We start from the raw sequence: 13,656 nt of genomic DNA, 5'->3' as shown, positions 1-13,656 counted from the left end.
AAAGCACACAAGTGTGTCGTTTAAGGCCGCTGTGTGTGCGTGCGAGACACTGACATGTTTATTAGCGAGCAACAACGCACGCTGTCAATGATCAGTCCTCCTTTAGGTCTCCTTATCTCAACATTAAGGCCCCCCCCTCCTATTCCCTGCACGGCAATTCAATTAGCGCTCTCCGCCCTTCCCCTTTTTTAAATCTAGTGTTGTAGCCGATTTTATGCACAGTGTCATCGCCATGGAAACGTTTGTTTTAGTTGGGTCAAACTAATCCCGCAAACGCAGCTGCCCGGATTACCGGTGCGCCTTGACCTCCGGCTTTTTTGGATCTCCACTCTTCCCATAGACAAAAGCCTCCGCCGGCCTCACCTGTCACCGATGGGCAGATAAACGATAAATTCCGATTAAAGAACAGAACGTCTGATCGCTATCGGTGACCGGTTTCATTACGCTAAAACTGTTTCTCAATGGAGCTGTTCAGAGAGCGGTAAATTTTAGTTTGAAGATAAGGTTCAGATTTAAAATTGGGGATTTTAAATATAGGATTCAAGCCGGGTTTGGATACGTGAAGTATCGGTAGCTTGCATCGGCAGCCTCCGCGAGTACCGATACCTTCAAATAAATCCGGTCTTAAGAAAAATAAGGTATGTTTCAAATTGGAGTTTCAAAGCCGGGTTATGATTTGTGATGATCAGGCTCGATAAGCTCAGCAAGCAGTCATGCTCAAGCGATGCTCGGGGGGGATTAACGGCACGGACGATTGGTCGCGGTCGGCTTGCTAAACGGAAGATGGGAGATGTTTGCCTGTCGATGAACTCATTCACTTCATTTTAAAACTGTCAAATATTTTCAAAATCAATTAGAAGTACATGGGTTTGAAATCTGGGTTTGGACACAGGCTAAGATTTCAAATTAGGGTTTGAAGCCCATTTTGCACTTATGGTTAGAAGTTGCCAAGGCTGTTGTGGACTCTTTATATTAAAACTGACAAATGTCTTTGGAATTAAATTAGCCGCAATTAGCGTCGGTTTTTCCAGAGCACACAATGAGGACCGGGACGGCGGGCACTGATGTGCCACCCAACATGGACATCCCCCAGGGAGGAACCCAGCTGGGACTTTGTCGCTAATGGACTCATGAAGACATAATGAGACACGAGACTCGCATCTTGAAGGGAAGGGTAAGGCGGGAAATGGGTTTAGATCCAATGTTGGGTTTCAAATTCGAAAATTATAAGGAATTGAAAACAAGGTTACGGTTTCCCATTAGGGTTTCAAATCCAGTTTCGGATTTCTAGTTAGGAATAAGGTGCTGGTCCAAGGGGGTGAGGGAGTACCAAGTACGGCTCCTGTGTCACTTGTCAACACCCTGACGCTTTAATCGGTCACGCCTGCGCACGTATTAAAAGATTATGCCTTGCGTTGCGCTTGGCTTCCCGCACACCGCATAAGGGGCTGCTTCTGGAGGGGGTCCTAAGGGGGGGTCAAACCGAGGCCCTTATAAGGAAAGAGGAGGTGGACTCAACAATCCAGACTTGACACACTCATTTTGAACCCTACCTTGAAAAGTTGAGGGCCTAAAAAAAAAATGCAAGCTAAATTGAGATGGATGTCCGTGTTGATAAATACGCCGCTGAAAGGTGTCTGCACTCGGACACTAGCACCTTCTTCTGCGGCTCTCAGCACCCGGGGGTCCTCGACCGGGGTGGGGGCCCCTGCAATAATAAAGTGCTAATTGAAAAAGTGCCGCGAGCAGGGAGGCGGGCCAAAGACGATGAAAGATCAGCAAGATCAGCAAGACCACCGGACAGCTCGCTTCTGTGTGGCCTATGTGTGTATAGAAAATAAATTGTTATAGTCTCCTTTTAAAATGTGTATCACTACACGATGAGTGACAGACGTTGCACACACACACAGATATAGTTAGTATTCCATTTCCCGTGTTGCGTGCGTGACATCGGTGAGCAATGTCTGCTCTTATGGAAATGAAAGCAGGGTTACTGTAACCCTGTTAAAATCTAATGAGATTCTGATTAAATAGAACTTCAGTATGACTAATTCCCCGAGCTCCCCGAACGCGGCACGTTATTGATAGGCCGGCGCGTAAGTGGTCTCCGCGGGCCGGGTCCTAATGGCCCAATAATGCATTAGAGGGGCCGCGCTTATTGTGCCCCATTGGAAACACCTGGGAGGGGCATCCATCAAGGTGAACTCAGCGGGGTCTTCACGAACCTGTCACTGGATGGCTTGATCCACTCTCGGACCCCAGGTCTGAACGGGAGGGGGAGGCGGATTCGAGGACAGCCGGGCCGCCAACGCTTCCTGGAATGGACGCCATCTTGGAGAAATATAGAAATAGGTGAGGATGTCGGGAAGACTGGAGTGATGAAATGGCATTAAAACGTCACGTGACAGAAATAATTGTCGTGTTATTGATTGTATGAAAGTACTTGTGTACACAAATAAAAAATCTTTTTTATATTTAAAAATCTATCAAAATATATTGTGTAAATCATTCAAATCCAAATGACAATTTCCCATTTTAAAAACCTTTGAGTTGAATCAGGGCTGTGTTTTAAAGTGGCAAATTAACTTTAAATAATATTTCAAAAATTATATAAATTATTATATATTATAAAAATATTAGATATTTTTTAGATACATGCAATAAAATGCAAGATATGTCTGTTTTTAAAAAAATCCCTTTTTTACTTTGTATATATTCGTCTTTTTTCCAGGTAATAATTTGTATTTAACAAAATAGTATTGCACACAAAGGCTTGCCAAACTTATAAGAAAAAAAAGTTGCAAAAAAACATTGCGACAAACTAGTGAGTGTTTAGCGAGCTGACTGGTGGTGAAAAGGTTGAAGAATCGTTTGCTCAACATTTTCCTTGTCCGCCGCTGAACCTTGCCATGACCTTGCACCCTAAAGCAACATGTGCACTTTCTAAACATGGAACGAATTTCACTCTTGTGTTCAAATTGTGGTCGTCGGCACACCAAATGTGATGACAACACGACGGGCCCGTTGCTGTGAGACAATAAACTCTCCCACGCACGCATGAACACGCGCACGCACACATGTGCAGCGGGTGGCCGCCGGCGTTGAAGAATGAAGACGCTAACCGTTTAAATCTGTCAGAGGCCGAAGCATCTGTCAGTGAACAGTCTGGCCTGAGAAAACACGCAATGCAAATACACTCTGGGTGTGTGTGTGTGTGTGTGTCAGTAGTGGCGGTCAAGGCCATTACATGTTGTGTATTCAAAACAAAGTCTGATCAATTAGCTTAATGCTAACCAACAATGCAGAACACCATCGACGAGCTAACAAATAGCATCGGCGTATAAATAGAACAATAAAGCATAAAATATTGCCTCGTTCTTTGAAGAAAAATCGAATAATTTCTGTTTTACGTTCACAGTCAAAGACTTTTTTCAGCGACATTTTTTTCCCCGCCTTTTCCAGTGACATTTAGGAAGAATTAAAAGCCGCTAAGTGACTTTGGCATCCTCAGTTTTAACATCAGTATCATAAGTAACAGCCATGAAGACTTCCCGGCACTCCCCCCCCTTGTCCTCCTCACCCGCTCCTCCCCCCCGACAACTTCCCAATGACTAAAATGATGTGATTACGTTGAGGCTAATGACGGCGGGCATGCTTAGATCCATCTGCGACGTTTTTCTTTGCTTCTGTCCTGATTCAGCGGCCTGTCAGCAGCTTCTTGGAAGAGCTTTTCACCACCGCCACGACAAAGCATCGTCAGACGCAGCAAAGCATTCTGGGAAGCCTCCGTAAATGACTAGACCGTGACAAGAAGTCCAATATTTGAAATATTCAAGTTATTTGTTGATGAATTGAAATTGAACCTGACAAATCACAGCGATCTTATCATGCTGTTGATGGAAAAACATTTTTTAGCCACACAAAATTCAGCTGACTATCAAATCAGCATTTGATTGACAGGGCTTGACCTCTCGTCCGGCGACAAAGAAGCTGGTTGAACCAACCAGCTGCAATCCTCCAACGCATTACAGTAAAAACGACGCAAATCAAGTTAGCGGCGGCGGCGGCCTCTTGTGCTAATATTAGCCGCGCCTTTGTTTGCGGCTCCAGCTGCGAGCTTTGTGACGAGTCGCAAGATTGAATTTTGCCGTCGAGACGACAAAGTCGGGAGTCGTTTGTGCGTGCTTTCTAGCACAATGCATTCAACCAATCACGTGTCATCTTATTGTCTGCTCCAACTGGGATCTTTTCAATAATGCTTTTGCGTAGAAAAACAGAAACCATAACAATTGATTAAAAAAATAAAATAAAAAATTAAATAAAATAAAATAAAAAATAAAAATATACGGTAAAATGATAAGATGTAAACCAATAAAACACTTTGTACTAAATAATAAAAACGATGATACGAGTGCAGGCGGGTTTCTTGAACGAGCAACTGAGGAGCTCCCCTGTGTAATCACATCAGGATGGAAAAGTTTTACTTATGGCAAACGGAATTCAGTTACGATTGAGCGGCGGGGCGGGAAGCCGATTTGTATCGATCCCCATAGTAAAGAGCGCTCGCAGTCAGTCTATCTATTCAGCGCGGGAATGAAAGGCCGCTCAGCCTATAGAGCCAGACTGTATAATCCTATGTTACCCGATCAATAGCGGCTGAAACCCGGCTTTTCCCGTCCCGCCACTATCCGAATATTGTGTGTGTGTGTGCTGATGGAGGTGGTGAGGGGGCGAGGTAATAAGTGCTGCCCATCTTGCCGTCTGGCAGCGACATCACACCAGAAGTGAAGTGACGGAAAATACAGAAGAATCCAAATCGAGAACTGGAATCATTTAGATTCTCAACGTGGATTCTGCCATCTAATATTTTTGAACATGCGTCAAAAATTTCATATAAATCAATATACTGCTACAGAAGTTTAAAAAATATGAGTCAATTCATGAAATATGGATTTGTCAACACGTTGAATCATCAGGTTGTGTTTACATCATGGCGTCACACAGGCAGATTAGCTGCTTGACATTGATCACCCAGCAGTCCATCAATCACCTATATTCACTCCCGGCCTCCGACCCCCCCACCCCCCCTCCCCTCGCAGGGCCGCCAATGCGCTAAACGCCCACGCCGGCGACCTCTCGATGCTAAAACGCACAAACAGCCGTCGGTCAGGAGGTCTCCACGACCCACAGGAGCTTTGACATTGGCCAATCTGATGACTAAGAAATCCAAATATGAGATTAGCCCTCGGTGACTATCTCACTCTAAGTGCCCCCCCCCCCCCCCCCTCCCAACACACAAATGGGGCCCTAAGAAGATAATAGCGCTACAATTGGTTTCACAAGGGCGTGGAAGGGGGGAGGGGGCTGTCATTCGATTACAAGCCCCCCGCAGAGAAATGTTGCCCGAGCGAAAGTGCAGATGGGCCGTGTTTGGGTCGGACCAATCGGGAAGACTTCAGGAGACAGAGAAAAATGGACAGGGAAGTCGCTGTCAATCATCAAAGATAGTGGCTAGTACATAAAATAAATTAAACTAGATTTTTTTTTTATGTCCCAATACTTTTGCTCATGTCATCATTTAACTGATAAACTGCAAGAAGTCAATACTTCTGAGGTGACTAAAAAAGTAAAATATGATTTGTTCCGTTGTCTAATCGATTGCTTCTTCTCCCAGGAGAAACTCGAGTAGGCAAAGATTATTAACAGATATTAGAATTATTGATCGATCGAGTCAAAGGTGAAGGCTTTATCACCTTGCTGGTGTCCTACTGAAGTATAAGAAGGTTACAGAAGCATTTATGTGCTATTTAGCTACATTTAGCATGTCGTGGCTTAACTCACCAGAATGTTGGACCACACACACACACACACACACACACACACAAATATCTAGCCGCCAATCATCCTTTGGGCCGGACGTGGTGACACAATACGTGGATGCCGCAATGTTTTCTAGCTAAACAAGGCTGTCAATCATGTTGTGGGGGGGAAAAGCACAGAATTTTCATTCCTAATATTTTGACCATCTCAAGAAGGCCACCCTAACAAAACGGTGAATTTTCCCATTATCAGTTGTACCTAATAAAGTGGGCAGAGTGTTTTATGTCATCAAAAGGAGAGGCAATGTGACCGTGAACACAATTAGCTATACCTGGCACACACACCTAGCCTGGGGCTCATCCACTACCAGGCAAGCTAATCAGCTAACGAGCCGCTAATGGCGTCAGCAGCAGCCGGGCGACCGCCGGCGGCCCGGGAAGAAGGCCGCTTCTGTCATCAGCGTCCAATTGCACCTTTGCTCCACTGTCCTCTCGGACGTCCTTTTGGACGTCTTATTCTATCTCACTCCCACACACACAAACACACACACACATTGGCGATCTCCTCGCCTTCCCAATTAGGCCTCTAATTTGGCTAATGGAGCATTAATGGAGAAAGAGGCTGCTGAAGACCCGAGCTCAGCACAATGTCCTCACACACACGCACACACACTGTCCTATATAATCCAATACCACGCACAGATTTGATTTCATTAACAATAGTATCACAATGCTCCTCTCTGACGACAAAATAATAGAAAAAAAATTGCACACAACACTACGTTGGCTTTTTCTTTAGCTTTTTTGTCGCACTGCATAAAGCATTTTGGGATCTTTGCGACAACCCGATTTATAGATTTTCACAATATAGCTGAGATTTTTTTTTTGTGCGTCTTCAGTAAACAAAGAATTTTTATAGCATCCCACACAGATTGTGAGTGTGTGTGTGTGATAAGAAGAAGTGTGACGGCGCCATGTTGATCTTCCACTCAACAATGCCGCACTTATTCCCACGCTGTCCACATCTTTTTAATGAGTGTGTGTTCTGTGTCAACGTGTCGCATTTCTGTAGATGTGTGTCTGTGTGTCCGTGTGTGTGTGTGTAGACAAACTGTCCAACAAACTCACATCAGTAATTAAGTAGAAAGACAAATATTTGGGTGGGAAATACTAATTTAACTGTTGCTTGTGTATGAGTAAAAAGTATATATATTTATAGATATATATATTTATTTATATATATAGCATGATGACGCCGTGGCGACAGACGTATCTGACGCTTTTGACCCGTTTCAAGTCGACACACACACACACGCAGTGTGTGGAGATAGCGTCAGTGGCTCAGTCTCCAGCCTTCGATAAGGGGGGACCCCCCCTTGAAAAAAAAAAAATGAAGTGTGTGTGTCTGTGTGTGTGCTTACAGTGAGCAATGGAAACGCTCCAGTCGCTTCTAATCTCCAACTCGGCTCCATAAACACAAACTCGGGGGGATGCGTCGTGCCGAGGGGCTGATGATGTCATCAAAAGGCACCCGGCCGCCGTGTTTGAGCCGCAGCTATGTGAGGCATGCATTTGTGTCATTTTTTTTTTTTTTTTTAATCATACATTCTTAGAAGAGGAGGTTATTATTATTGTCTCTGCATAGGAAGGCCTGCGGTGGGTTGGCTAGTTGATTGCGACTTGGGGCCTACCTGATAAGAGTCGGAGCCGGCACAGCGCAGGCCGGCCGTCTGTTAGCATTCCTGGCGTTTCTGCATATCCTGTTGACACACACACACACACAAGTTTAGGAACCTGGAGATATTCAAGTCAGACTCGGTGGACCTTTAAAGGAAACTCTCTTAAAGCAAAATTCCTGATTAAAAAAGCTTTAACAAAATGGCCGACTCGCTGTTTAGTTTCAGGCGTGAAACTTTTCAATGTTATGGTAAATTGACAATAATAATAATGGATCCAAGATGGATGCAAGCAGGCTTTGTGGAGGACAAAAGCCCCTCCATCATGAACGGCCATTTTGGCCACAACTTGGACTTCCTGTCTAAAAAAGCACGCCATTCAAAATGTCCTGCCGCTGTTCACGGCTTCCTCCTTTCGCTCTTTGGCACTTTCACTCATTCACGCATTGGGAAGTGGCACGCCATTTGTCACGGGCCCTTGTTTGCCCGTGTCGCCTTTTACGAGACAACCAGAGGGGCGCCGGCTTCCTGAGACCACCCAGCGCTCGGACCCTCGACTGAACTTGAGCTTTTGCGAGATACTCTGACATTTAAAATTTTTGTGGTATTTTCCATTTTTTTTTAGTTAAACTCCAAACCTTAGTGTCATTTTAGTTAAATTAGTAATTCATCGAATTTTCTAATCTATGGTAATGTCTCTCTTTTGGCAGACGTGCACTTAGAAAGCGGTGGTTTGCGCCGTTGTGGGTGTGAACACAGTCTCTGCGGCCAATAGAAGCGTCTCTTCTAATTTACTTAATGTTCCAGAAAAAGTAGAGTGTAATTCATAACCCTCAGGTTATTTTGACGGAATATGAAAGGAGAAGAGCAGGATTAGCGGCAACTGTGAGGTAATGGCGTCACGAGGCCTCGCCCCCTCGCCGTCCCAGTCGTGCTGGGATGCCTGAGGATTAAAGAGCGTGCTGACAATCGGATCTGTTTTGTTTCTCCAGTGCGCTAAGCACTGGTGTGGAGAAATAGTGTGTGAAATACGGGAGCGGCGTAGGTGTGTGCGTGGAGTCATAAATACAGCCGGGCTTAAGAGCGTGTAAACAGTACCAGCGAGCGGCGCAATATTTCTTGGGATTCTCGTAGTAAAAATGAAAGCTTCTTTCACAACAATGTGAATGAAGGACCGGCGAGACGCTGGAGAGGCAAAGTGGCTCGCCAATCTCCTGAAATCCTCCCAAAGCTCCCCCTCTCTTAGCTCCTCTTGTGATCCACGGGGATGCCCGGAGGCCTCGCCAACACGCCACCTCCGTGCTGGGACAATTAGCAAAACACACACAAGAACCACTTTGAAGTTCTCCACAAAAGCGGCTCGTCTGTTAACGCCGCGTTTTTCCGCATCCGGGAAGCTCAAAGATGTCAGATGAAAGCCAAGATGGCCGACGAGCACGACGGCTTATAAATCCTCATTTCAACTCGGGCTCAATAAAAGTCTTAAATCACTCATGGCAACCTGAAAACAAGCAAAACCGGGAATGAAGTTGTTGAAATGTTTACAACTATCACGCTAATTTACAATAGCCCGTCTATGGTGTTTCACATTAAATGTTAGCATTAAGCTAGCAGACGTAATAAAAGGAGCATGGAGGAATTTTGGAAAAATGTATGGGACAGCTGATCTGGAATTTGGACAAGGGTGTGTAGACTTTTTATATCCACTGTATATACTACAAGATATTTTTAACAAATGATTAATAAATTATTTTTAGCCCAGAAAACTAACATGGCAATATTGCATATTTTTGCTTCTGGGATTGTTGTCTTATTAATCGGTTTCAGCGATGTTACGATTGTGCTTCTGTCTTTCGGCCTGCCCGCAAAATTGGAAAGTAAAAAGGCTGCCGTGGACAATCACTGACAAAGCATGAAGTGAGTGAAAGGCCTGCAACAAGTGCACGAGGACACTTTGAGCAATGGAGACGTTTCGAATCCGCTCCCAACCAACAAGTGCTCGCAAAGTAGGCCATCCATCACAGGATGGAGGGGCTTGGAGATTTTGGGGGAGGGAGGGGGGGAGGATATGAGTCATGGGTGGTGAAGAGGGGAGGGGTGTAGAAAGAGAAGGATGCTGGCTGAGTTTACGCTGATAAAGGCGAGCTCTGCCGGATTAACTTGTCCCGAGTTTTGTTTCAGCGGCGGCGAGGCTAAGCGAGGCGCTCTTAGCTCGCCAACATCTGGAACGTGTCAGCGGAGACCAGACGCCGCGTCTACACACACTTGGAAGATCAACACAAACAATTTAGAAAAAAAACACACACGTGAACATACAGTATCATTACAAACACAAATTCATAATAATTAATTTCACACACATCTAAATAAAATCAACATGAATGCAATGACGTGAATGAAACCATCAATAGATAAAGAACTATAAAAAATAAAAAAAAAACACACATCCAAATAAAATAAATACACATTAACCCACATTAAAATACTGACAAAAACACACACACAGAAAGATAACACAACACTTGAATATGCAAACAAAACCAACATATGGAAATACAAATAACACAAAAATAAAACACACACACTCACGTGCACTCTCACACACTCTGTCTCTCTCAAATGCACAACCAGACAGACACACATCTACTTACACACACATCACAAACTAACACTCCCACTCTGACACACGCAAGCCCACATACAGACATACACGTCAGACACATGAAGACGGAGTTGTCGTCTTTGAGGCAGCCGAGATAAAGAAAGAGTCCTGCTCCTTGTCACACGGACACACACACACACACACACGCGCACACACACATGCACACTCCCAAAAGCCACACTGCAGTCGCTAATGATGGACAGCTGAAGGCACACTCTCGGGGCGCCAATCAAATTTGCAGGCCTCTAATTGGATTACAGCGGGCAAGAGGGAGGGCTTTTATCTCGCCCCGCTCACAACACACACACACACACACACACACACACACACACACACACACACACTCGTTTGTGCTCTCGTCTGCGCTTGAATGATGGACAAAAGAGCGGCCTGTCGACTGGCGGCTGAGTGCTGATTGGTCGGAGCCGCCGTGGCTTTGTTGTGTGCTTTTTGCCTCCAGCTCATGTGTGTGTGACTGTGTGTGTGTTTTTGTGTGTGCACGAGGCGTCACCTAGCTCATTGCCTGCTCTCTGTTGGCTTTTCAGCAGGCCTCAACACTACAAGTCGTGGAAAGACGCCCCGGGCTAGCATGGTGTAAACGATACACAAAAGAAACGCTTTTTTTGTTTGTGCAAAATTCATTTTGTCAATTCTGCAAGATGATGACAGCGGCTTTTTTAAAGGTCAATCATGTTCGTGGCCAATTAATAAAAAATCTGCCAACAATATAATATTAGATATAACTAAAGGAACTGGTGAGAATGTTCGTCGTCCCTGCGGATGCCCGCAAGATGCCGAGCGTATCAGCAGCGTATCAGCCCGACCGACCGACCGACCGAGGCCAGCCAGGAAGTCACAGACGAACCCACGCCCCTAACCACCTAGCCACATCTTATCTGTTATTGGCCGGCCCACTCGGACGCTTATCTTTTATTGGATGACTCCTCTGTCAAGCTTATCTTTATTGGCTGGCTCCTCCTGAGCACCAGGACGAGGAGAAGGAGGAAAAAGAAGGGGGAAAGACATCCTCTGACGTGTGGAAGAAGATCATAAGCCTGTTTTCACCTTCCCTCACTTCCTGTCCTGCAGCCAATCACAGTCAGGATATCTCAATGGCTGGGTTGATTAAATAGGAAATATCATTAGGACGCTCATCTTAAACAGAAAAATTGTATTTAATTAATGCCCATAAGCAAAATGCATTATTTTTCAAGAAAATTAAATTAATATAGGCTTGTTATCATCATTATTATTATTATTATTATTGCCCTTTTTAAATCACAAATAATCAATCACAAAGACTTATTTGGAACACCAAATAAATAATTAAAATAGAAAAGATTATTTGATAAAACAAAATTGAGTAGTTGTTGATTAGTGTCAAAGCCTCAATTTTAAAAGTTTAAGACTTAATATGGAGACTTAATGTGTAGAATATTTCTAAAAAAAAAACTACAGTGGAAATAACAATGTTTTTGTGTGCCTATGTGTTTGAGCTCCTGGTTGCCGTGACAACGCATCTATCCCACAGGCAGGAGCTCTTATCGCGCAGAAAAGCTTTTAAAGGCGAAAAAAAAAATACATAAAGAAGTTAAAGCAGCAGGAAGCAGAGCCTGATGGGTAAATACGTTAACAACACGCCATGTCCACCATTTACGATCACTTGCCGCATTTCCTGGTTGTTTGAACCGTCCCTGTCTGCTTTGGTTTGCATTAATCCAAATATTTATGACCCTTTTTTAGCCTCTTGAACATGCTCTTATTTTATTCTTATTATAGAAACCTGAGTGGACTAAAGTGTGGCTTTCCTTCATCCATTTTGATAAGGAAACTGTAATATATCAAAAATAGGGCTTTCGTCCACCTATGTTTTGGAATGTGTTACAAATTTTTCGTGAAACCCTTTCAAAAATGTCCACATTGTCGTCATCATATCTCCTTGGTGTCATCTTGAGACACTAAATATGAACAAATATGGAACAGCCTTGATACCATCCCAGACAACACACAACACACACATCCCCGCCTCCCTGGGAACAGCGGGCCGTCACTGTTAGCGTTACGTGCCACTCACGGCACCTGATAAGACAAGCAGAGCCATAATCGGATCGCAACTGAGCTAGCCACCATGGGGAAGTTCTCAAGACAGTTTGTTCAAATGTGTTTTGCCCGAATAGCAATGTCGTCACAAAACACAATCCTCACATGGAACTCTATCGGCTAGCTTAAGAAGCTAACATAGCAGTGAATTTCTTGACAAATGGTCAAGAGACTTAAATACATACATTAAAAAAAAGAAAAACAAACTATTTTGTACACAAAAAATTCCTCAAAGTTGTAAACAAAAAAATAGCGGCTAGCAAAAGATGCTAATGTACCTCGGCATCTAATCTTAGTATGTATACGCTCTAGCCATCTTTTTATAAATTATTTTGTTTTGAGCTGTCCATCTTTATATACATTCTTTATATACAGTCAATCTGTCTTTATTTACCCTCACTAATCTTCATATACAATGGATTAGCTTTCCGTGTGTCGTAAATGTGTGTTTATGTGTGCTTAGCATCAGTTCCTAGATAGACTTATCTCCCAGACGCTAACGGTGTCCGCGCGGCCCATTACTGAGCTGCAATTAGTCAGCGTCTCAAATTAGCCACACACCACAACAAGTGTCTGCTCTTTTATCAGAAGGAGCTTTCGAGACGTCTTGTTGACTGATTGAGCTCAAGAGCTGTGCTGGACGCTAAAATAAGCTCAATGGCGTCGTGCGACAACAGTTCCATGCTAGCTTCTCACAAAAGTTAATAATACCTCGTGGACGACTGAGATCAAGCGCTGATTCTGTAAAACAATCTGTTGTTGCTCTAATTTCGTTTCTTCTTCCTGTTTTCCTGTTAAGCATTTAGCATTGCGCGACGATAAAGATTCTCCAGCTAGCATCTAGCAAAAAATATTTTATGCTTCACGATATTGTATAATAATTTCTACTATTCACATCATATCCCCCCCAAAAGTTTGGATTTTTTAAAGCGTTATGTAACAATTATGAGATGACTCAACATTAAATTGTAACTTAGGATAATATCATGCGTGTAAAGTAAGAAAACTTCTGACTGCTAAAAGATGAAAACCTCCTTTGGGTTCGTCAAGTACAGTAAATGTATTGTACATGCACAGTTTGTTTGCGAATCCCAAGGGAAACGAGTGAGCTGCTAAAATCCAAAGATATGGAACATCCACGCTCGCACCTCTGAATGGACTTGTCACACTTACACACGCACACGTTGTGATATAACACATCCACAATGTCACACATCCCAACTCCCGACACAAATAAAAATGGTGTCCATTTTGTCCCTCCATTCGTCAATGATGCATCTGACCTGCAACTGTGAAATAGCATCCTAGCGTCTAAGCTACTGATTAGCATGACAACATAGCACAAGGTTGACATTCCCCTAAAAGAAGCTCGTAATTGCACGTAGATGACACAAAATGG

The 13,656-nt window shown here is 43.8% G+C and overlaps 1 long non-coding RNA gene across 1 annotated transcript in view; it reads right to left on the bottom strand.

The window, feature by feature from the left end:
• Window positions 1–13,656, bottom strand: part of LOC148391684 (uncharacterized) — a 28,008-nt gene that overhangs the window by 767 nt on the left and 13,585 nt on the right. Inside the window, exons 6-10 of the long non-coding RNA XR_015861133.1 lie at window positions 7,511–7,579; window positions 7,241–7,374; window positions 2,226–2,331; window positions 1,658–1,708; window positions 1,554–1,570 (exon numbers count right to left, since the gene is read on the bottom strand). This is a non-coding gene — a long non-coding RNA (uncharacterized LOC148391684). The remainder of the gene's footprint in view (window positions 1–1,553; window positions 1,571–1,657; window positions 1,709–2,225; window positions 2,332–7,240; window positions 7,375–7,510; window positions 7,580–13,656) is intronic.

Source organism: Syngnathus floridae, chromosome 10 (genome assembly GCF_059516105.1).
Source record: "Syngnathus floridae isolate MCC-2025c chromosome 10, RoL_Sflo_1.0, whole genome shotgun sequence".
NCBI classification, from domain to species: domain Eukaryota; kingdom Metazoa; phylum Chordata; class Actinopteri; order Syngnathiformes; family Syngnathidae; genus Syngnathus; species Syngnathus floridae.
This window is presented reverse-complemented; position numbering and strand designations above follow the sequence as displayed.